We start from the raw sequence: 23,623 nt of genomic DNA on the forward strand, positions 1-23,623 counted from the left end.
GAAAAGGAATGAAGATTGTTAAAATAAAAGAAAAAAAAATCTTCTGTATCTCAACTACAAGAGGAAGCAAGCTTAGAATGCTACTCAGTTGCAACTGGAGGCCATATTTGTAGGGAAAAAAACCATTTCAGACGATAGAGCCATAAGCCCAAAGGTTGGAGTCAAGATCCATAGAAAACAGTGACCAAGAAACTACTGCCAAGGAAAAGTTAAGAATTTTGTACTGGGAATCCACTTCTATCGGGAACGGGGTCCTAACCAGGACACATTCCCTGGCGCCAGAGGCAGAAGAACTGAGCGTCTGCCCCGAGGGATTCCAGAATTGCAGGGGTCAGCACCTGCTACCTGCCTCCCGTTCTTCCCTTTTTTGAATGGAAAAGTCACTTATAATTATCCTATCCTTTTCTCCCTTTGTAGGTGAGGCACAGATAATGTGTGTTTTTATTCACTGTTTTCTTTGGTTCATGATTGCAAGAGGAACACATCTAAGGAGTAACATTCAGATCTTATTTATATCATGAGATCCTGGACCTCCAGCCTAAAACTAGAATTAAATGACACTTCTGGGGAGGAGGTACAGGGATTCTGAAGGTGAGAGGAGAGTGAATTAATTGGGATCGAAGGACAAACTACAGTAGTTTATTAAAACGCAATTAACCCTGTTTCGTCCAAAGGCTTTCCACTTTCCCACCCCTTGAATCTAGGTTGGTCGTGTAATTTGCCATGTAAACGAGACATTAACAAAACTGTTACAGGCGCTTACCTACTTGCTGTTTCTGGGCCTTCTGCCACTGCTGCCATGTGAATACGCCGAGATTAGCCTACTGGTTGATGAGCGACATGTGGCTTAATTGCACATATACCCCATCTGAGAGTGAGACAGAAATCAAACACGAACTAAGCTACGGAGAATCAGTCTGGCCCCACGTGAGCTGCCCGGCAACAGCTGAGGAATTAGAAAGCCCAGCCCTGTTCAGCCAAGTCCGACCTTAAAAAACAGCCTGGCACAAACTGACAAACTAAACAAAAAGGTGGTTTTTTAAGCCACTGTGTTCATCACACTGGCTTGTCACAGCAAAGGCAAACCCATAGACAAGACTAATCTACTTCCACGTAGACATCTGGATGTCATCTCGAAAGAACAACATGAAAAATCTCCTGTATCTCCTATTGAGAAGTCTGGAAATATAGGACTACTGACGATTAGGCGTTAGGTTTGTTTGCTAAAGAGAAGACATTTTCTCGGAAAAAGCTGAAACTTATTTTCAAACTATGTCCATGCTACCTCAGGAAGGACTGTCTTAAAAACTAAAGAAAATAGATTATTACATGGGTAAAAAGAAGTTTCAAATCAGAGTTGAAATTGCATTTATACCCCATAGAACCCAGAGTTCGACAGGAGGAGGGTTGATCATGAGGAGGACATGACCTCTAGTTGACCTGATTGCTGGCCCAGGGAATCAGAGAGTCCTCACTGCTCTCCTGTCCTTGACATGTATATTTTGCCCACCCTTCCCACAGTGGGAGTCATTTCCAAGGACACAGACTTGGGAGAGCAGTATGTTATTAGAACATCTGCACTGTATTCATGACTTAACCAATTTGAGACCTCTGTATAAACTTGTTAGATTTTGGGGGGGTGTTAGATTTGGCGCCTGGGTGGATCAGTGGGTTAAAGCCTCTGCCTTTGGCTCAGGTCATGATCTCAGGGTCCTGGGATCAAACCCCGCATCGAGCCCCACATCAAGCTCTCTGCTCAGCAGAAGCCAGCTTCCCCCCCGACCGCCTGCCTCTCTGCCTACTTGTGATCTCTCGTTATCAAATAAATAAATAAATAAATACTTTTAAAAAATACTGATTACATGTAAAGTATTGTGTTTGACATCCTAGAAAACACAAGAGGTGTTGTATCTAAAAATTGCCCCCAAAGACCATACACTTAATTGGAAGAGGAAGGTATTTACTTATTAAAAAGCAAACTAATGTTAACACATAATATACGACATCACATACGTCGGTGCTGAGTGGTGAAGAGTATAGGTTTTGGAGCCATACTGCCGAAATCTGATCCCAGGTACCTCATTTATCTGCTGTGTAGTTTGGACGGTAATTTTTTTTTTTTTAAGATTTTATGTATTTATGGGGCGCCTGGGTGGCTCAGCGGGTTGGGCCGCTGCCTTCGGCTCAGGTCATGGTCTCGGGGTCCTGGGATCGAGTCCCGCATCGGGCTCTCTGCTCGGTGGGGAGCCTGCTTCCTCCTCTCTCTGCCTGCCTTTCCATCTACTTGTGATTTCTCTCTGTCAAATAAATAAATAGAATCTTTGAAAAAAAAATATTTTATGTATTTATTTGACAGAGAGAAATCACAAGTAGATGGAGAGGCAGGCAGAGAGAGAGAGAGGGAAGCAGGCTCCCTGCTGAGCAGAGAGCCTGATGCAGGACTTGATCCCAGGACCCTGAGATCATGACCTGAGCCGAAGGAAGCAGCTTAACCCACTGAGCCACCCAGGCACCCCTAAAATCTAATACTAGATTTTAGGCAGCATCTAATTTTTTTTTTAAACATCTCTGGGGCAATCCCTTACATACCTATGCACAAAATAGGTGTTTCAAAATACCTATCTCATAGATTATTACAGAGAGTTAATACATACCAAGTGCCTACAACAGTTTAAATGTTAATATATGCAAAGTGCTATGCACACAGGAAATGTTACATAAGTGCTATGTATCTAAATGTAGACAGTAAATGGCTAGGAATAATTAGCGACTCCACATGAATTGCTCTGAGAAGAGACAAAACTCAGCCACCTCTAGAAAAGAAGTCAGCCAACTTCCTGGCTTTAATTTCATACTCCATCTGTTTACCGGTTTTCAGAATTGGACAAAGTTTGTGAAAAGTTTTGTTTCCTTGAATATTCAAATTCAGTATTTTATATTAGGTATAAATTCTAATGACAAGGGAATAGGGGGCATCTTAATCAGAACCCTCATGTTGAGCCTGCCCTGCTTGCAGATGGCTGTGGGAATCAATAAAGCTATAGCAGGTGCGTTAGTGTGAAAATATGCAAGTGAACTCCATTTGTGCAGGACACTAGTGCATCTCTCCTGTGATACTGATATAACATACGTGGAGTGGATATTCCCGAAATAAATTAATGAACACATCCAAAGTATTTTAAATGTACAATACTCAAGGCAGTATCTAAAAATGCAAAACTATGTAGATACTGTTGTTCAGATGAGTTTCCTTTTTTTTTTTTTTTTGGTCTACACATACATACAAAGTTCTACAGGTAAAAAATAATAATAATTCATCTCAAACTGTTGGAGATTACATTCATGTAATACTAGATTTTAGGTTGCCAGAATTTTTCTTTTTGAAGTTATTTGGGGTCTACCAGTTTTTAATGCCATGTGTCTTACAAATGATTTTCTGTGGGGACACCTGGGTGGCTCGGTCAGTTAAGCTTCTGCCTTTGACTCAGGTCACCTTTGGCTCAGGTCATGTTCCTGGGGTCCTGAGATCGAGCTCTGCATCAGGCTCCCTGAAGGGAGTCTGCTTGTCCCTCTCCTTCTGCCCATATCCCCCATCTCCCAGCTCATGATCTCTCTCTCTCTTGCCCTCTCTATAATAAATAAAATCTTTTTTTTTAAAAAGTGACTTTCAGTGAAAGCATACAGCACTTGGTCTTGGTTTTAAAGTATGGTGGCTCAGTGGTTTAAGCCGCTGCCTTCGGCTCGGGTCATGATCTCGGGGTCCTGGGATCGAGTCCCACATTGGGCTCTCTGCTCAGCAGGGAGCCTGCTTCCTCCTCTCTCTCTCTGCCTACTTGTGATCTCTCTCTCTGTCAAATAAATAAACAAAAACAAAACAAAACAAAAAAAATCTTTAAAGTATGTTCTCCAGGTGCCTGGGTGGCTCAGTGGTTAAGCCACTGCTTTCGGCGCAGGTCATGATCCTAGAGTCCTGGGATTGAGCCCCATATCAGGCTTCCCTTGCTCTGCAGGGAGCCTGCTTCTCCCCTCCCTTTGCCTCTCCCCTTGCTTGGATGCTCTGTGTGTGTGTGTGTGTGTGTGTGTGTGTGTGTGTGTCAAATAAATAAAATCTTAAAAAAAAAAAAAAAAAAAGAAGTATGTTCTCCGAAGGGCAGCATCAGCATCTCCTGAGTGTTTGTTAGAGATGTAAATTCTCAGGCCCCATCCCTGAGCTGTTGAATCTGAAATTCTGGAAGTGGGCACAGCAATGTGTTTTATTGAAGTCTGCAGGTGCTTCTGTCACATGCTAAATTGGGAGAATCCTGGGGTATAGCAATTTTGTGTTCCTCACTCTCTCTTCTGAAGAAATGATACTGTTCTGTCTTCAAAGAAACACAATTCTCGGGTTATTTGAGGAACTGGTTCCGATACTATAAAAATCAAAATATAAAAAGGCATGCCCACTCTTCTTTTCTGAAAACAATGGAGCAGAACTGTTCTACCAGGGAAATTTTTTCAAACACTTGGGCAGGACTTTTTTTTTTCAATACTTTTTTTAATACTTTTTTATAATACATAGCTTATGCTAAATGTATTTTTGTTCTTTATTTTAGAAACTGTCAACTTAGTGAAGAGAACAAGAAATATCACATAGTACAAAATGTAAAAGTCACCAAAGAAAAAAAGCCAAAACTAAAGGTTGAAGAAAAGGCTAATGCTGAATTTCATTTCAAATACATAAAAATTAACAAAGACATGAAATTCATCTAAAGAGGAGGCACTTTCATAGAATAAAAATAATTTAGATGTAAAATGGAAGAACTGATTGCCCCAGTTTGACTTCCATTCAGAGACACACTTGTAAACTAAAAGTAGAGATTAGGGGGGAAAAAAAGGCAGAGTGGGGGTTGGTGTCTCCTGGTTGGCTCAGTCAGTCAACCATACAACTCTTGATCTTGGGGCTGTGAGTTTGAGCCCCACATTGTGTGTAAAGGCTGCTTTAAAATAAAACCATTAAGGGGAACCTGGGTGGCTCATTTGGTTAAGCAGCTGCTTCCTGATTCTGGCTCAGGTTATGATCTCAGGGTCCTGGGATCGAGCCTCCTGTTGGGCTCTGCAGTCTGAGGGAGTCTGCTTGAGGATTCTCTCTCTCTCTCTCCCAAAGCCCCTCCCCCAACTCACACATAAAGGCTTTCTCTCTGTCCCTCAAATTTTAAAATTATCTTATAAAATAAAATAAAATAAAAAATCTTTAAGAAGAAAAAGAACAAAAAGGAATTGAGAATCACAGTCTTAAAATACTGCCAAGGCACTGTCTAAACTATTCTTTTTAATGGTAATTGAGCATGTGTATAGGGAATTGCACTATATTAACCACTTTGGGAATTATAATTTAGTTGAATATCGCTCTGGTTTTCACGGAGGACACAAATCTGCTGGGGAAAAAAAAATAACCACATTGCAATGAAAGTGCATGTTAAAAGCACTAGGGAGTAAACAGAAATTTCATTCCAACATGTAGAGTTATAACACCACAGACTCAGAACAAATTCCGTAGGCAGTTTTTTTCAGCTAGGCCACAAAAACAGACTCCAGTGAGACAAATAATGTTGGTACAGGTCTAGTACCATGCCTCAAGTATAGGAAGTACTCTGCAAACAGTTGTTATTCAACCTTACAGTAAATTCTCTTATGTTTACTTCCATCTTTCCTTGGAAATACTGGCTCCTTACATAGCTGTATTCATGGACCAAAGAAAAGGAGTTAGTGGACAAGAAAAAGTAAAGACACAAGTGGCAACGACACCAACAACAAAGACTGTGCATTGTAAATGGCTTTCAGTGAGAAACAACGAGAGACTATGGGACACACAATAATGAAACTATTAGTATAAATCAATGCACCGGGAGAATTTATTGAACTCCAATAGTATGTAAAACTCTAGAACATGTTATCATGCACTGTTAGGGGACACAAAAACCTGCAAAGCTGGGACTGTGTGTCTGCTGAATGAGAGGATGTGTAAGAAGTATATGAAACATGTATAAGAAGTATATGAAAACTGAATATGAGGTGATAAGTGCCCATTTCATGGGGGACAATGAAGACTACAGGGTCAAGATCAATGAAACAAGAGATTTATATTGGCAGGTGGTGTTGGGAGTTCTCTAGGTTGGATTAGGATTCCTTGTTATGCTGCATTTTTAGGATAAAATCATTCTTTTCTTAGTTTTATTTATTAGAGAGTGCCCGCATATGTTGGGGGAGGGGAAGAGAGTGGGAGAAGCAGGCTCCCCGCTGAGCAGGGAGCCTGATGCGGGCTGATCCCAGGATTCTGAGATCATGATCTGAGCCAAAGGCGGACACTTAACCAACTGAGCCACCCAGGCAACCCTGGGATAAAATCATTACCTCTGTGGCTTCTCCCATTTTCAATTTCTTCCCATGCTCCTTAAACCCCAAACATCGAAAAGCTCACAGTGCTAAGGTGAAAGGTGTATGATGGGGAAAATTATGAAAATAGTAAATAAAGAGAGAAAGGAATATCATCCGTTATCTGTGCCAAGAAACAACCAACCAAATAAGTGCATAAGAGCCGAGCCACAGGGGGAAGGCAGGAGGAGATTATTCTCTATAATACATCAATGGTTCTTAGTAAAAACAAAACCCAAATCTACAGAACTAATTGCAATTGCCACCAAGTTTTCCAGTGGAACTGTATTTTTTTTTCCTACTAACTCACACTCACACATCCTAAATGGTTTAAGAAATGATTTTACATACGTTCTATTATTAATTCGCACAGCAAACATGGGTGGAAACAGTTGCTGTGAGAACTTACATGACTCGAGCAAAGGCTAACAGTAGGACAAAGCCAGGACTTCACGTCAGATATTCAAAATCATGTTTTAAAGAGCTGAAAATGAAGACATCTCCCAACTATATTTAATACCAGAAAAGGAACGTTCCAACAGAAGAGTAACTCTCACTACTCAATAGCACCAGCAGCACCAACCGTGCAATCTGTGTTTTCCTGTCTACCTGGACGATCTCCCTGGCCCAGTTGGCGAGCCCTAAGACCTGTATATTATTCTATGGATTTCTGATGTCAACACTTCAAACCAATACTATAAGGAGAGAAGGACACTCTGGGTCAGCCCAGAAAAGACAATAGTGTTTCTACTTCTCTCTCTCTCTTTCTCTCCAGCATCCCAACTCCCATGGTCTGAGGAATTCTGGCCATATGCAGAAGCCATATAGAATTGTTCTAGAAGACGGTCCCATTGGTCTCCCAGCAGACATCCAGCGTCCTCCCCAGATGCTTGAGGGAGCCTTCACCAGGCTCTGACAGCGACATAATAGAGCCTGAGCAGTAATAGGCTAGTTGAACGCAGGCAGCCCTCAGAGCCAAAAAAGCCAAAAAGAAGTGTTACTGTTTTAAGTTAAGCTTTAAGGCAATTTGTTGTACAGAAAAATAACAACCAGCACCTCATTTTTTACCTGAGTTGTTTCTTTAGAGAAGGCAATTAGTTCAATTTGTAGGCTCTCTGTGGGAAACCAGCCAGGAGATAAATATGTAGCACCTGGTCGGGTCTGAGACCTCATTGTGCAGACAGCTACATCATTTGGGGACCCAGTGCCAAATGAAAATGGGGGGCCCCTTGTGCAGAAAGCAGGAAAGAAGTGCTGTTACATATACATAAAATGCCTCCTCCTTTCTGTTACGGTCTGTATCTGTTTGCTTTTGTTGTTCCATGGCATTTTCAGAAGAGCCCAATTTACATTTTAAATTTTGAACATTTTTTTTTACTCTTCATCTTTATATTACACAATCCTCATTTCAAAGGCAAATGTCCAAAGACTTAACTTATGGGTGGAATCACCAGGATTACAATTCATATTACTGCGATTCCTGCCCAAAGGGTACCACAAGCCCACCAAGGGAGAGAAATACAAGCCGGACTCAGAAAATCTGGAATGTGAAAGAGAGAACCTATCCTTAGGGACAGAGCCAGCCTAGGGAGTGCTCTGGGGTGTAAGGACTGTGGCACGAGGGCGGACCCTCACAGGTGGCACAAGCCTGAGACCATCCAGCAATGGAGACTGCACCCGTGCTCACTGAGCCTGCGGCAGACACAGGAACGATGCCTCAGAGGGCGCAGGGTGTGGAGAAGTCAAGTTCCGTGTCTCACTGCTCGGTGGGCTGTTCCACCAGGACAGATGGGCCACCCCCGAGGATCTTTAAACCTTTGTCCTGAGAGGCACTCAAACCTCCATGAGGGGTGGGCACCAAGCCAGTTGCAGCAACCAGCCGATGGACCACTGGGTAAGTGCTGCTAGTCCGGGGTGGGAACTGTTGATGTTCTAACAGGTTCTAGTTACTGTAAGGGCACACGCCTACCCTGAGCTTCCCAGCAGCTGTGACCAGGCTCCTGTTGGGGAAAGGCTGGCAGAGGTTACGGGGTGGAGAGTGGGGAAAAGGAGGCTGGAGGGGCCAGGATGCCAGAAAATCAGGGAGCTAGGAAGCAGGGACAACCATCCAGGGAGGCTTCAGAGGAATTGGGTGGCTGTGAGGCTCCAGGGCCCCATGCTTGCTCCATTGTCCCCTAAGACTGGCAAACCCTGAAAGCAACATGCAGTGTGTGCCATTGGGAAGGGAAACAGTCAATAAGAAGTTATACATGTAATTAATATCATAACAGAAGTCCAAGGTGCAATGGGGGCCAGTGGAGTTGGGGGGGTCATCTTTGAAGTATGTAGAAAGACTTCTCCTCTTTCGGATGAGACCAGAAGGAGGAGCTTGTTTCCTGGTATCTTGGTTTGTGGGAGGGACAGGAGCAAGGTTGAACAGGAACATGGAGAAAGGGCAGAAGAAAGGAAGGGCATTTCTAGCAGAAACAAGAAGCATGGACCACAGTACTGTCTCTTGAACAGAAGCTACTTTCATAAGTAACACAAACCCAATGCTCACATACTTAGGGGAAAAAAAGCAGGTTCTGCCTGACATGAGAATGTAACGACTCTAAAATGCAAACCAGGAGCACTGTCTCAGAAGAACAGAGGAGGAGAATAGAGACAAAACAAGTGTTCTTCCCAAACGCAGAGTCTGAAATGAGGACACACATGCGACCAGTTCATCTGGAAGTTATTGCAGAAAGTGCCGTGAGGAAATGGGGATGGAAGGCAGAGAAAGAAAGATAAGTAATGAAGTTAGTTTTGCTCTGTGGGTAACTGCCACTTACCCCACTTCAGCCTGGAGAGATAGTATAGAAACCCGCCTCAGAGTTGTCTCCGGTGCGTAAGTAAGGAAGCTCTGGTGTTTTCACCAACTCCCATCCTTTATCAGTGAGACATTGCCCCAGGGGAGCTAACAGTTCCCCAGCACTGTTGGTCTGTGGCACGTGTGGCAACAGCACACTGCCAGGACCCAGAAATGCCTCTAGCAGAGACCAGGGGTGCTGCTGACATCCCTCCTGTAGGTGAACTTCTGGCAGGTGGAGGAGGTGTGGGTGGGCCACTGCTGCCCACCCCTCTGACTGAACCGTTCCCTGAGCTGAGGTAAGGAAATGTAAATGAGAACAGCAGAAAATTCTGGAGAAAACCAGGACCTAAAAAGGGAGAGATACAGAAGTAGCTGGTGCTTCCTTGTTCTCCAATGAAGGTCACGGAATCACAGAGTTTGAGTGCTCAGTATTTCAACCACCACCTTCCATGACAAAACTGGGTTTGCCAAGGCTAAGTCCCTTGTCCAGAATTTCACAGCCATTATGGGCATGGGTTTTCTCACATTTGTTTCAGCCTACTTTCTACTATTACACACCTGTTCGCGAACATGGCTTTTACCTTGAGAAAAAACAAAAAGAATAAATGGAGAAGACCTCCACCTTCCTGAAATATCCGTAAATATTTATCCCTAGGAACTCACCCTTTCTCCATCTTCATATCCTCTACAATTCTGGAGAACTAGTAGTAACGGAAAACGTTTCACAGAATATTGCTAATGTGCCTTATAGGTACACTGAGGTATATAACACACAAATAAGGAATACAAGATTTTCCCTCGTTTAGTAATAAAGAGTCAGACTGAATTATTGAGGGTAGTCAGGTATCAGTAATCTTCCAAGTAATAAGTTAGCATATGCCAGAGGAACAAAACTCTACTAAGCCCAGATACATCACGGGCTTCTAAGAAATGACTTAACGAGCTAAAAAAATCAACAGTAACACAACATCTAATCATTTATAGAAGGACAATGTTCTTGGAACTGTCCTTTAATAGCAGTCTAAAATTATATCCCCTAATGTAAGAACATGGTTTTGGCCACTGGAGTGGTTCTGTAGGCACAGTGATTTATCCAGGGAGTAAAAAAAGATTTGAAGTAGTAAAACCTTAAATTTGAAAGGTTATCTTCTCTGCCTGGACAATAGCTATATATGAGGGCAAAAATATAACTGGAACAAATAATAGGATATCTACAAATTAAGGATACACTGTAAAATGATCAAAAATTTAAAAAATAAGGTGAGTAGAATTTTTCTTTAACAATACTGACTACATCCCTGAGGGCACATGTAAGAATAAGTCACTGTAATCACTATCATGAGCAATTTTAAAAAGAAAAATGCTACAGAGAAGTTATTTTAATGATAGTTAAGTCTTTTAGAGACCCAGGTGAGCTTCTGACATATATTTTAACTGTCCCTAAAAACTTCCCAAAATGATACACTATGCCCAAATATTTCTATTTAAACAGCTTCAAAAGATCACAGTCAATCTCACACAGCTCATACATTTTTTAATTCAACTTTTGTCAAATTGATTTATGATTCTGAATTGGACTTATGTCAATTTGATTTATGTTTCTGCTCTCGGTCGATGCTATGCGTACTTACTATAACTGAGTTGTCACAGAGGGAAGGGGATCCACAGGGACAGAGATGATATACCTCCCTAAGGGCCATTAACTGGAAATAACAGAGCAGGCCTCACCCTTTGCTTTCGATGGCCCCCGAGCTTCCAGAAACATGTATCTTGCAGTACCGGGCACAGATCAGAAGTGTGGACTCCAGTGAGATAAGCAAGTAGATGCATGCTATTCTTTCAGGGAAGGTAATGTCTCCCATAAAGTTCCTTTTAACTTTTAAAGAATGGCTGAGTTAAGAAACCGTTTAAAACTCATTACCTATGACCATTAAGTGATAGTACATTTTGGTTCAGCTTGTCTTGCTACAGAGCGAGAGCCTTCATGGGTGTCTTAATTTTTCCCACTTTAATATAGACATTTTCCCCCTGCCAGGGAGAAATAGTTTGCAAGGTTTTATGGAGGGAAAAAAAAAAGTGTGAGACAATATTGCACCATCAACATTCACATAAAATGAAGTTCTTAGCCAACAAACTTGAGGACTTGACAATAAATGATCTACCCTTTCAGGAGCAAGATTGTGATTTTGCTATTAACAACTCGTGGCCGAGATGTACAGTCCTATTTTCCACTTGTGATCTGTCATTTTCACACATAATCTCCAAAATATTTGATGTCCTGCTAAGTATAATTTAACTCTCTTCTTTCTTTTTATTGTTAGTTCATTACTATATTTGACTTCTATAAATCTAAACTAAAAATTGAACCATAGATGTCTATAGATATACATCAAGTATAGAGGTCTGTCAATATTTTCTTTGATCACCGCCAAACAGTGCAGTGATAAGATTCCCAAAATGACCTTGGGAATTTTAATTTTCAGAAAAGACTCTCTCTCTAACAATTATGGCATAACTTCTACAAATAACCACAGTTGCTACCTCCCAGGAAACCATGAAAAGTCAGCTTGAAAAAAACATGTTTTGAAAATATTTGAAGGGAAAATTGTTTCCACTTAATATCTACAGACAACAGAATCGAACATGATTTTAAGCCCATAACAATGCCAGAAAATGTACTTATCTAAGTAGATTCTCAGGTACAAAACAGGACCATTAAAACTTTACCTTTTTGGGGTACCTGGGTAGCTCAGTGGGTTAAAGACTCTGCCTTCAGCTCGGGTCATGATCCCAGGGTTCTGGGATAGAGCCCGGCATTGGGCTCTCTGCTCAGCGGGGGGCCTGCTTACCCCGCCTCTCTCTCTGCTTGCCTCTCTTACTACTTGTAATCTCTGTTTGTTAAATAAATAAATAAAATCTTTAAAAAAAATAAGTAAACTTTACCTTTTCTGTAAACTTAAAGTTGGGACCACTAACCACTCTGTCCACTTTACTCCCTTCAGAGAGCAACTCTTTTTTTTTTTTTTTTTTTTTTTTTTTACATTTTTTAATCTTTATTTCTCCCAATCGTTTTTTTTTTTCCCAATTTATTTATTTTCAGAAAAACAGTATTCATTATTTTTTCACCACACCCAGTGCTCCATGCAAGCTGTGCCCTCTATAATACCCACCACCTGGTACCCCAACCTCCCACCCCCCCGCCACTTCAAACCCCTCAGACTGTTTTTCAGAGTCCATAGTCTCTCATGGTTCACCTCCCCTTCCAATTTACCCAAATTCCCTACTACTCTCTAACGCCCCTTGTCCTCCATGCTATTGGTTATGCTCCACAAATGAGTGAAACCATATGATAATTGACTCTCTCTGCTTGACTGATTTCACTCAGCATAATCTCTTCCAGTCCCGTCCATGTTGCTACAAAAGTTGGATATTCGTCCTTTCTGATGGAGGCATAATACTCCATAGTGTATATGGACCACATCTTCCTTATCCACTCATCCGTTGAAGGGCATCTTGGTTCTTTCCATAGTTTGGCGACTGTGGCCATTGCTGCTGTAAACATTGGGGTACAGATGGCCCTTCTTTTCACGACATCTGTATCTTTGGGGTAAATACCCAGGAGTGCAATTGCAGGGTCGTAGGGAAGCTCTATTTTTAATTTCTTGAGGAATCTCCACACTGTTCTCCAAAGAGGCTGCACCAACTTGCATTCCCACCAACAGTGTAAGAGGGTTCCCCTTTCTCCACATCCTCTCCAACACATGTTGTTTCCTGTTTTGTTAATTTTGGCCATTCTAACTGGTGTAAGGTGATATCTCAATGTGGTTTTAATTTGAATCTCCCTGAGGGCTAATGATGATGAGCATTTTTTCATGTGTCTGATAGCCATTTGTATTTCTTGATTGGAGAAGTGTCTGTTCATATCTTCTGCCCATTTTTTGATGTGTTTGTCTGTTTCGTGTGGGTTGAGTTTGAGGAGTTCATTATAGATCCTGGATATCAACCTTTTGTCTGTACTGTCATTTGCAAATATCTTCTCCCATTCCGTGGGTTGCCTCTTTGTTTTTTTGACTGTTTCCTTTGCTGTGCAGAAGCTTTTGATTTTGATGAAGTCCCAGAAGTCTATTTTCGCTTTTGTTTCCTTTGCCTTTGGAGACGTATCTTGAAAGAAGTTGCTGTGGCTGATATCGAAGAGATTACTGCCTATGTTCTCCTCTAAGATTCTGATAGATTCCTGTCTCACGTTGAGGTCTTTTATCCATTTTGAGTTGATCTTTGTGTACGGTGTAAGAGAATGGTCGAGTTTCATTCTTCTACATATAGCTGTCCAGTTTTCCCAGCACCATTTATTGAAGAGACTGTCTTTTTTCCACTGTATATTTTTTCCTGTTTTGTCGAAGATTAATTGACCATAGAGTTGAGGGTCCATATCAGGGCTGTCTACTCTGTTCCACTGGTCTATGTGTCTGTTTTTATGCCAGTACCATGCTGTCTTGGTGATCACAGCTTTGTAATAAAGCTTGAAATCAGGTAAGGTGATGCCGCCAGCTTTATTTTTGTTTTTCAACGTTTCCTTAGCGATTCGGGGTCTCTTCTGATTCCATACAAATTTTTGGATTATTTGCTCCAGCTCTTTGAAGAATGCCGGTGGAATTTTGATCGGAATGGCATTAAAAGTATAGATTGCTCTAGGCAGTATAGACATTTTAACGATGTTTATTCTTCCGATCCAAGAGCATGGAATGGTCTTCCATCTTTTTGTGTCTTCTTCAATTTCTTTCATGAGTGTTCTATAGTTCCTCAAGTACAGATCCTTTACCTCTTTAGTTAGGTTTATTCCAAGGTATCTTATGGTTCTTGGTGCTATAGTAAATGGAATCGATTCTCTAATTTCCCTTTCTGTATTTTCCTTGTTAGTGTATAAGAAAGCCACTGATTTCTGCACATTGACTTTGTATCCTGCCACGCTGCTGAATTGCTGTATGAGTTCTAGTAGTTTGGGGGTGGAGTCTTTTGGGTTTTCCATATAAAGAATCATGTCATCTGCGAAGAGAGAGAGTTTGACTTCTTCATTACCAATTTGGATACCTTTTATTTCTCTCTGTTGTCTGATTGCTGTTGCTAGGACTTCTAATACTATGTTGAACAAGAGTGGTGAAAGTGGGCATCCTTGTCTTGTTCCTGATCTCAACGGGAAGGCTGCAAGCTTTTTCCCATTGAGGATGATATTTGCTGTGGGTCTTTCATAGATAGATTTGATGAGGTTCAGGAATGTTCCCTCTATCCCTATACTTTGAAGCGTTTTAATCAGGAACGGATGTTGGATTTTGTCAAATGCTTTTTCTGCATCAATTGAGAGGACCATGTGGTTCTTCTCTCTTCTCCTATTAATTTGTTGTATCACATTGATTGATTTACGAATGTTGAACCATCCTTGTAGCCCAGGGATGAATCCCACCTGATCATGGTGGATAATCTTTTTAATGTGTTGTTGGATCCTGTTGGCTAGGATCTTGTTGAGAATCTTAGCATCCATATTCATCAGTGATATTGGTCTGAAATTCTCCTTTTTGGTATGGTCCTTGCCTGGTTTGGGGATCAGGGTAATGCTGGCTTCATAGAAAGAGTCTGGAAGTTTTCCTTCTGCTTCAATTTTTTGAAACAGCTTCAGGAGAATAGGTGTTATTTCTTCTTGGAAGGTTTGGTAGAATTCCCCAGGGAATCCGTCAGGTCCTGGGCTCTTGTTTTTTGGGAGATTTTTGATCACTGCTTCAATCTCGTTATTAGATATCGGTCTATTCAGGTTGTCGATTTCCTCCTGGTTCAATGTTGGTAGTTTATATTTTTCCAGGAATGCTTCCATTTCATCAAGGTTGCTAAGCTTATTGGCATATAACTGTTCGTAGTAACTTCTGATGATTGTTTCTACTTCCTTGGTGTTAGTTGTGATCTCTCCCCTTTCATTCATAATTTTATGAATTTGGGATTTCTCTCTTTTCTTTTGGATTAGTGTAGCCAGTGGCTTATCGATCTTATTGATTCTTTCAAAAAACCAGCTTCTAGTTTCATTGATACATTCTACTGTATCTCTGGTTTCTCCCTCATTGATCTCAGCTCTAATCTTGATGATTTCCCTTCTTATGTGTGGAGTTGGTTTGATTTGTTGTTGATCCTCCAGTTCTTTAAGGTGTAGAGACAGCTGGTGTGTTCTGGATTTTTCAATTTTTTTGAGCAAGGCTTGGATGGCTATATATTTTCCCCTTAGGACCGCCTTTGCTGTATCCCATAGGTTTTGGACCGAAGTGTCTTCATTCTCATTGGTTTCCATGAATTGTTTCAGTTCTTCTTTGATCTCCTGGTTGATCCAAGCATTCTTAAGCAAGGTGGTCTTTAGCTTCCAGGTGTTTGAGTTCCTTCGGAACTTTTCCTTGTGATTGAGCTCCAGTTTCAAAGCATTGTGATCTGAGAATATGCAGGGAATAATCTCAGTCTTTTGGTATCGGCTGAGTCCTGATTTGTGACCCAGTATGTGGTCTATTCTGGAGAAGGTTCCGTGTGCACTTGAGAAGAATGAGTATTCTGCTGTTTTAGGGTGGAATGTTCTGTATATATCTATGAGGTCCATCTGGTCCAATGTGTCGTTCAATGCTCTTGTTTCTTTATTGATTTTCTGCTTCGATGATCTGTCTAATTCTGAAAGAGGCGTGTTAAGATCACCTACGATTAGTGTATTCATATCAATATGACTCTTTATCTTGATTAACAGTTTTCTTAAGTAATTGGCTGCTCCCATATTGGGAGCATAGATATTTACAATTGTTAGATCATCTTGGTGGATAGTCCCTTTAAGGATTATGTAGTGTCCTTCTGTATCTCTGACTACAGTCTTTAGTTTGAAGTCTAATTTATCTGATATGAGAATCGCTACCCCAGCCTTCTTTTGAGTCCCATTGGCATGAAAGATGCTTCTCCACCCCTTCACTTTCAGTCTGCGTGTATCTTTAGGTTCAAAATGGGTCTCTTGTAGACAGCATATGGATGGGTCCTGTCGTTTTATCCAATCTGCAACCCTGTGCCGTTTTATGGGTGCATTGAGGCCATTCACATTGAGAGTGATTATTGATAGATACGTTTTTATTGACATCGAGTTACCTTTGAAGTCTTTCTTTCTGTAGACTGTCTCTATATTTCTGTTCAATGCTATTCTTGGGATTTTTCCTCTTTTATAGAACCCCCCTTAATATTTCCTGCAGTATCGGCTTGGTGGTTGCATAGTCTTTTAAGTCTTGCCGGTCTTGGAAACTCTTTATCTCTCCATCCATTTTGAATGTCAGTCTTGCTGGATAAAGTATTCTTGGCTGCATGTTCTTCTCATTTAGTGCCCTGAATATATCTTGCCAGCCTCTTCTGGCTTGCCAGGTCTCTGTGGACAGGTCTGACGTTATTCTGATGGGCTTCCCTCTGTAAGTAAGGAGCCTCTTTGCCCTGGCAGCTTTCAAGAGATTATACCTACAATTATAATTTCTCAATTTGACTATCAGGTGTCGTGATGTTTTTTTGGAGTGTATAATCTTGGGTGGAGACCGTTCAGCCTCTAGTACATGAACGCTGGTTTCATTCGCGAGATTCGGAAAGTTTTCATGAAGGACTTGTTCCACGACATCTTCTAGACTTCTTTCTTTCTCCTCCCCTTCAGGAATTCCAATAATTCTGACGTTGGAACGCTTCATGGCATCACTTATTTCCCTAATTCTGCTTTCGTGGGATCTAAGCTGTTTGTTCCAGGCTTCCTCCTGATCCTTTCTCTCTATCTGTTTGTCTTCCAGATCACTAATTCTATCTTCTGTCTCAGTTACCCTAGCTTTGAGAGAGTTTAGATTGGATTGGAACTCATTGAGAGCATTGTGGACCTCCTCCCTGGTAGCTTTAAGCTCCGCCCTAACATTGTGAACATCCTGTCTGGTCGCTTTCAGTTCGGCTCTAATCAATTCTGTTTGGTCATCCATGGCTTTCTCCAACCTAGCTATTGCCTGGATAATCGTTAGCCTGAATTCTCTTTCCGACATATTGTCTATGTTGATAGCCGTTAGCTCTGTTGCGGAAGGTCCATCCTCTGTATTTTTCTTCTGTTGGGCATTCCTCCTCCTAGTCATTTTGGTGGGAGAAGACTGAACAGATGTAGCTGGATGTATCAACTCTGGTGCAGTCAAGGTGCACCCTGGAACACTTCCTGATCTCCTTCTCAGAAGCCTCAGTCTGGGTGCAGAAGCTGAATAAATTCCCCCTTGGATGCTGGCAGTGCAGGTTCCAAGTTAAAGACCCTGGGGGCGCAGGATCTTTTGCTCGTCCCCAAAGCCAAGGCAGTGGCGGCTGTCTGGGAGCTCCTGACCGCCAGAGAGGTTCCAAGCAGCGATCGCACACTGAGATTTTGCCGCTGGCCGGGGCTGGGAGTGCCCGGCTTGCGCGCACCTCTTTTCAGAGGCGGCTGTGGGTCGGGCGCGCGTCTGGGGCACTGAGAACGGGGCGCTGGTCCGTCAGCCGCAGGCTGGGCTTTTGCGCGCCTCTGTCCCTGTCTAAGAGAATTCCTTTTTCTCCCAATTTTCAGACTTGCAGAGCCGCTCTGGCTTCAGCTTTTCCATCCCCACAAAGGCGTCTTGGGTGTGGGGGCTGGGGCTCCTGGCACAGCCATCACCGGGGAGCTGAAGACTGTCAAGACTGTTGCCATGTGCACAGCCTCCCCTCTGGATGGCCTTGTCAGGGTGTCCTTGCAGGCCCCATGATGTCGCAGCCTCAGAGCAGGTTTCGCGGTGGACGCAGGGACTTACACCCAGAGAGCAACTCTTAGAGAATAGGGTATCCAGAAAGTTATGAAAGTTTACTCTTCATAGATCTTCAATTAAGAAAACAGCCTTATCTCTGGCCAGTTTATAAGTAGTTCTCTAATTGGAGAGAATCCCCTAAACCAGCCATAAAGCCTAATCTATCCCTAGAATTTATATAAATTAGATACTGATCTCAGAGGATTTCTGGCAGCCTGAACTATACTTGCCAGTAAGCTTCTGATACTATGAAACTGATACCATGAAACTAAGGAACTCTGTCCTTCCTCAAACCTCAAATTAGCAAATACTATAGCACTCCAAAACAATACTGAATTCTAGTAAGGACTGCTGAAATTTTCTTGAACTTTCTGTATTAAAACCAGGCAAGGCCCCCAGACAAAAAAAAAGCTGGGGGACTCATTTTCCACAACTTGCACCGTAGGCACACAATTCAAACTTGTATCTTAATAGAACAACAAATGTTGACAGGTTTTAGACAATGTTGTTAGGGCGACAGTGCCATAGTCCTCTTCTGTGACCTGCCCCATACCTATGGCTTTCAGCACCTCACTGTCCACTGTTCCATCAGGGAGGTAATAAAGGCCGTTAATAGCCTTGGAAGAAAGTGATGATTAGATGCAGAATATCCTGACAAATACATTTTGTTTCATGTTATATCATGAAATTTAATCAGTTATTTAGCTGGTTCTTGTAAGACTACTTCCTCTGACCTTTCCACAGCGCATGCAGTGCCTTAGGATAGAAGGAATTCGTCGCTGAGTCTTCCATGTTCCTGCAGTACAATAGGTGTCACATTGAAAGCTGATTAGTTTGCGTAGGAAAATGTTTTTCCAAAGGAGTTGAAGGACTCACACTCTGCATGATGCTTTTCTTTCTCATTAAGCCTGACATTTCAGTGCTTTGTTGCAAATTAAAAACACATGATTGCCCTGGACTGTCAGTATGAAGTTTTGCCTAATACACAGAACACATTGCAGAAAAAAAAAAAGAAACAGAAACAGAAAAAGAAAAAGAAAGAAAGAGAGAAAGAAAGAAAGAGAGAGAGAAAGAAAGCATGAAAGCCAGTGGGCGACAGAGTTCTTAAAAGTGTACTTGGGAGCTAAGGTTCACTGTATGACCATGACCAAGTAGCAGCAAGAGCTGAGCCAGTTTTCAGACAGCCGTGGGCAGCTGCTAGACTACTGACTACCAGCCCGGCCTACAAAATAGATAGATCTGAGAGGACTTCAACCAGAGCACCAAGGACATTTGCTTTGTCTACTCCTCATTCCAAATTAGCCTGCCTTTTCCACAGGCAAAGGTTTTGTTTAAGTTCTGTGATTGACATTTTGACCCCCATTTCATTTTTTTTTTTTTAAGATTTTATTTATTTGCCAGAGAGAGATCACAGGTAGGTAGAGAGACAGGCAGAGAGAGATGGGAAGCAGGCTCCCTGCTGAGCAGAGAGCCCAATGTGGGACTCGATCCCAGGATCCTGAGATCATGACCCGAGCCGAAGGCAGCGGCCCAACCCACTGAGCCACCCAGGCGCCCCTTTTGACCCCCATTTCAAACAAGCATCTGCTTCATTTTTACAAGTGGGGATCTAACCAGAGAGTGCTGGCAAGCCCCTGGAAAAACAGAGCAATGGTCTGTTAGGGGTGGGATGGCTGCTGGATCCGGTGAAACTATCATTATGATGGAAGGCTTGGATTGGCTCTGGAAGTTGAAAGGCTGAGAGCACAGGCACAAGTCACTGGGACCTTTTCATACAGTCTTACATCTCTTTTGTTTTACTGATAGATGTCGAAATTAGTGTGTATTTTTTGTAAACATAACAGTCGTTGCCCTATTTAGGAACTACACCAGAAACGGGAATGCTACTCTGAAAAAGTACTTGGGAGATCACCCGCGGAAATTATCATAATCAATTAGTCAACATTAGGAATGCTGACATACCTATTAAGTTTTGAAATACTACAAGTTTTTGATTCCTATAATTAAAATAGAATTTTCTCATGTAAAATACTCATTTATCTGTCACCGAAGCCTCTTGTAGAACGTACTAGGAAATATATTTCTATTTAATTTATTTATTTACCCTTAGAAATAATAGGCATGGATCCAGTGAGGCAAGTTATGAGGAAGAGCCAGAAAAATCATGTTCTGAGTAGACATAGCCTATTCTACTATATGTGATAAATAGCTACACCAGATTAATTTAAGAGAGCTCTACAAAGATGGTCTGATAGATACAATAGTCTCATTATTTTACAATTAATGGATTTAATATCACTTTATAATTTCTATTTCTACATTTTCCCCCTTCACCTGGATGTAAGTATGCCCCAAATTTAGGAATCAAATTTACTCTAACAAGTATGAGACGTTCCTATTTGTTTTAAAACATAATTGCTCCCTAAAAAACATGTAACATAGTAACACGTAACGTAACCCGTAACATAAAAAGAATTCAAATGCTAGGTAGAATATCTGCATTTTGCAATTCATGTCATCTCTGGTAAGAAAGCATTTGCAAATTATCCATTAAAATAAAGGAGGGACAGTTTAATAAGCTAATATTATTTAAGGAATTAATCAACATGGTCCATTGGCTATCCATGGCTATGTAGCAAAATGAGTGGCTGAAAGCGATGAACATTTATTACCTCCCAATTTCTGTGGACTGCAGGTGCAGCTTAGCTTGGTGCCTCTGGCTCAGGGTCTTTGATGAAATTATAGTCAAGCTGTTGCCTAGGGCCATGTTCTTACCACAAGACTGGATTGGGAAGATGCCCTTTCAGTGTGGTTCCTGAGGCTGTTGGCAGGTCTCAGGACACTCACATCCCAGTGCACGTGTCCCTCCCTGCACCTCTGCCTCACAACACAGCGACTTGTTTCTGCACAGAGTAAGTGATCCAAGAAAGAAGAAGAGAATGTCCAAAATGGAAGCCATAGCCTTTTCTCACACAGTCTTGGTAGTGAATCCCATAGTGCTTACTATATTCTTTTATTTTTTTTAAGATTTATTTGTGCGAGTAAGACAGAGCCCAAGGGAAGAGCAGAGGGAGAACACAGACTCTGCACGCTGCTGTGGGTATGGAGCCTGATGCATGGCTTGATCTCAGGACTCTGAGATCATGACCTCAGTGGAAACGAAGAGTCCTGCACTCAGCTGAGTGCCCTACTAAGTTCTTTTCATGAGGAAGTCTGTACATCCAGCTCACACTCAAGGGAAAGGGGCTGAACTAGGGGGTGTGGGTCAAACATAATATATATAAATAATATATTATAATATACTATTTATATAAAATATATATTTATTTATATAAAATTATAAAATTTATATAAATTTATATATTATATATAAATTTATATATGTATTTTTATATATTTATATATAAATTTATATATATTTATTTACATAAAATATATAGTGTATTATATTATTTATATATTATGTGGCTGAAATATATATATTTATATATATAAATATATAAATAATACATATTATTTATATCATATATATAAATAATATTTATTTATTAGACATGGGATCAGATCCCATGACAAGGGATCATCTGGGTGAAGGCAGAGATGCCTTTCACATAGTGTGTTGAAACTCTCTTGAAAATATATCCCTTAGGTCTTGGTTCTGTTTAATCAGCAGCTATTTCTCGTTTGTAGTAATTTATTCAAATATTCTGTATCAATATGGTATCTCATTAATAGCAATACTGGACTGAAGGCTCCACTAAGTACATTTAAATATAATGTTCTTCTCCAAATAGAGTAAGTTATGTCTCCTGACGTGGGCCATTTCTCATGCTGTAAAAAATGAATCCGAACTTAATACACTACTTACAGTTGCCGTCTAGTGGAATTCTTAATTATCAAACACTTGCTAAAGGCCCTTAGATTGTTTGGAAATGAGATTATGAAATCCTCCAGTAAAGTCTTAGTAAGCTCCAGTTTGAATCCTAAATCAAAGCTGATGAAGAATAACTTCCGTTTCAGTTTGGCAAGAATACTTTTCTGGTTCAGCGGAAGGGGATTAAAGTATGGATGGAAACAGAAAATATAAAAGACCTGGAAAAGTTGATTCGATCCAGATCTACCATTGCCTCAGTTTGTTTGTTTTTTTTAATAAAAGAGGGAAAAACAAAAGCATCAATCAAAAATGGGTTATACCATCTATACTTGCCATTCAGATAGCTGTCATTCAATTGTTATTTCTCAAGGTAGAAAGTTTTACTCAATTCCTGCTCCAAATTACTTATATTGCTTTTATATAGGCATCATCAAGGATTGAATTTCAAATCCAATAATGAGTCACCACTTCTGGCCCTTCACAGTTAATGGAAGGATCTTTTCTACACATTCCGTATTGGGCTGTTACATTTTCGGCTCTTTCGTGAGACATAACTAATGGTATCAGATCGTCAGAATCACATCGGATCCCTACTGCCAATTTTTTTTAAAGATTTTATTTATTTATTAGACAGAGATCACAAGTAGGCAGAGAGGCAGGCAGAGAGAGAGAGAGGGAAGCAGGCTCCCCACTGAGCAGAGAGCCCAATGCAAGGCTTGATCCCAGGACCCTGAGATCATGACATGAGCCAAAGGCAGAGGCTTTAAACCACTGAGCCACCCAGGCGCCCCCGATTTCTTTTTTTAACTAAGAATTGGTCAGGCCAGGTCTGTTACCCATCAGTATTTCAGAAGATGTCATGATGGAGAACTAAATCCTTTCAGAGCATCTGTCTCCCTGACCGGGCTCTTGCCTGTGGTTGGCCCTAAATCGAAACCGTTGGATATGACAAAAGACAGATGCTAACTGATCATTCATATCTGCAAAAATCACACCTCATAGCACAATAGCCCTCTCAAGGCTTTCAGAACACCCGCTGTCGAAGTGATTCATCACTTTCAAGAATGCCATTTTAAAATATTTCTAGCAATTACATAAGGCACATGCTGAGAATGCTATCAATTAGATCATTTCAAATATGTAGAGGTAACTTTGTTTCCCTAACTGCCTCCATTATAGTAGGAAAAGATATCATTCCCAATTTAGACGTTAATCATAAGTGCAAGTTCATATAAGAATTGTTCGCAGAAGTATGCACACAAAAATAAACACACATGCACATGTTATATTCAGGGTTGCACATACTGTGAAGAGTAATGGAGCAATTTTCCCTCTAAAATGATGCTGAGGGGCAACTGGGTGGCTCAGTAGGTTAAAGCCTCTGCCTTCAGCTCAGGTCATGATCCCAGGGTCCTGGGATCGAGCCCCACATCAAGCTCTCTGCTCAGTGGGGAGCCTGCTCTCCCCTCTCTCTCTGCCTGCCTCTCTGCCTACTTGTGATCTCTGTCAAATAAATAAATAAAATCTTCAAAAAAATGATGCTGAGATATACTTTTACCAAAACATAAAGGGTATATGTATGAACATATAGACACCAAACTACTAAGGGGCACAAGCTGAGCAATTTCAAAAGGAAAATATGAGTGTTAAGAAGTGGTTTTCATTTAAAAATTCAAGTTTGTCCTATAG

At 41.2% G+C, this 23,623-nt stretch overlaps 1 long non-coding RNA gene across 1 annotated transcript in view; it reads right to left on the reverse strand.

The window, feature by feature from the left end:
* Window positions 1-821: 821 nt before the first annotated feature.
* Window positions 822-23,623, reverse strand: part of LOC122916336 — a 178,356-nt gene continuing 155,554 nt past the window's right edge. The window contains exon 3 of the long non-coding RNA XR_006386165.1: window positions 822-868. This is a non-coding gene — a long non-coding RNA (uncharacterized LOC122916336). The remainder of the gene's footprint in view (window positions 869-23,623) is intronic.

The sequence above is a fragment of the Neovison vison genome, chromosome 1 (assembly GCF_020171115.1).
Source record: "Neovison vison isolate M4711 chromosome 1, ASM_NN_V1, whole genome shotgun sequence".
Classification (NCBI taxonomy): domain Eukaryota; kingdom Metazoa; phylum Chordata; class Mammalia; order Carnivora; family Mustelidae; genus Neogale; species Neogale vison.